The sequence below is a fragment of the Mandrillus leucophaeus genome, unplaced genomic scaffold (assembly GCF_000951045.1).
Source record: "Mandrillus leucophaeus isolate KB7577 unplaced genomic scaffold, Mleu.le_1.0 Scaffold685, whole genome shotgun sequence".
Lineage (NCBI taxonomy): Eukaryota > Metazoa > Chordata > Mammalia > Primates > Cercopithecidae > Mandrillus > Mandrillus leucophaeus.
In genome coordinates this window covers 91,947-93,997 of record NW_012107419.1, presented here as the reverse complement: position 1 = coordinate 93,997, position 2,051 = coordinate 91,947, and positions in this window count along the sequence as shown.

The window sequence follows — 2,051 nt, the reverse complement described above, 5'->3', positions numbered from 1 at the left end:
TATCATTATATATATTCCCTTTTTAATCTGGATATATGAACTTTTTAATCCAATAATTCAATGTCTTTCAGAGTGTGGTCCATGCTCTTCAAACCCAGCTCTTTTTCTTGTCTTGATGGGGAAGTAGAGAAATTAACTAAACAGAAACTTCGTAGAGCGTCAAATATCTTTTAAGAAATTACAAAGACCAGGAAAGTTATTTATATTAACAGCAGTTGTTGTCAATACTAGCAATAGCAGAATGAGCTCTGCAAGACACTGCTCTGGTGTTGATTCTCTAATTAATGTGGAAAAGAATCTACTAAGAGCTTGATAATAATAAAACTTTTCTGAGTCCTAAACTATACCTACTGAATCAAAATTTTAGGAAGTGGGACCTAGTAAATTCATTGTTTTAAAGCTTGCCAGTGATAATTTGCCACACAAAATTAGAGAACCAGTGCCATCTTTTAAATGTCATTCCATTTTTGCTAATGTAGATAACTTTTTAGATCTCTATTATTCCTTGAGAATTTTACACATGTCCACTCAGCTAATTTCCCGGTTTCCTCTCCAGCAAGAGATAGATTCCTGAACTCCTATTCTCAATAATACCTGACTTAGATCTGCTAAATGTTTCTGTCAGATGTCATTGAGTCAGACCAAAATTGCTTTGGTCTCCTGAGGAATGACCATTGCACACATATCAATCTACATGCTCAGTCTGACAGGACAACATTTATTAACTCATATCACAGGGTAATAAAAGATGATGACTATAATAGAGTCCCAAGGGAGAAAGATGAATATATTAATAATAGGGCTTAGCTCTAAGAGAGAGAAAGGGAGAAATTCCCCAGATCCAAAGGTGACAAAGCATAAAAAGAAAAACAGAGGAGCTGTTGGAAATACCCAGAACATTGATTATCTTCTATTGTTTCTGTTTACATCATAGAGAGCAGTATTGCATTTAACTCTCAGTCTTGCATCAAGAACAATCTCCTCTTAGGTTCCTGTTAACCAAATGTAGTTGTTCAGTGTTTCCTCATGACTGCACCTAAATCCAATCCAGAGGAAATATCATCCAGAATATCACAGAAGTGATACTATGTTCTTTCACTGCACCCTACCAGGTGCAAGATAATGCTGATGTGTCCCATTACTAGTAGTCTTACGTTCACCATTCAATCATTAAGATGAAATCTGATAGACTATAAAGTTACATTTCCTCATGTGTAATAAACATGTTTTCCCTTTGTAATATTTTATATTACAACATATTAATTTGTAATAAATGTGAAGAAATATTTTCAGGCTATATACAATCGTGTTCTTATCTCACTGTCTCCCAGCATTTTAGCATCTATTGATATTTTCTTCCTTGTTTAAACTTTTTATATTGTTTCCCAATAGTGATTATTTGATTCTGCCATTTAGTTATAATTGTTAGCTGGCTTTTATTGTCAGAAAGAGTATTTGCCCCTCTTCTGGTTATTTACTTACCTACTTGCGGATTCCTCATTTATTTGACATTATAATCCATTCTTATCATTACATGTTTTCTCCTGAAATTACTTTACAATTGGCTGAGCTTCTTTCATGTAACTCCTGTGTCTTTTTTGTCATGTCTCCATCATTTTTGAATGTTTCTCACAGATGGAGTTGTTCTATGTTCATCTTTTACTTTCCCTTCCCATCCCTGGATCAGCCATTTTTCGAAAAGTTCTGGATTTTTCAGGGGAGAGTATAATTAGCAACCAAGATCTATATTCTAGGTGTGCTCATTGCTACTGATGTGTTGCTCTTCAGGTGCCTTCAGAAAGTACAGAACTGGAATGAATGTATATTTGTATATGCATATATTTACATCTATAAACATCCATCTCTCTATCCATATCCATATTTCTACCTTTATACATTGAAACCCATGTGATTATGCCAGTAACTCTATCTGTAGTGCGACAATGCAGAGTTCACTCTAGATGTGCATCTTCACCTATTTGTACTTCTCTTTTCCAAGGGTAAGAAGCCTGGATCCCATTGTACTCAACATAGCTTTTTTTTTTTTTTTT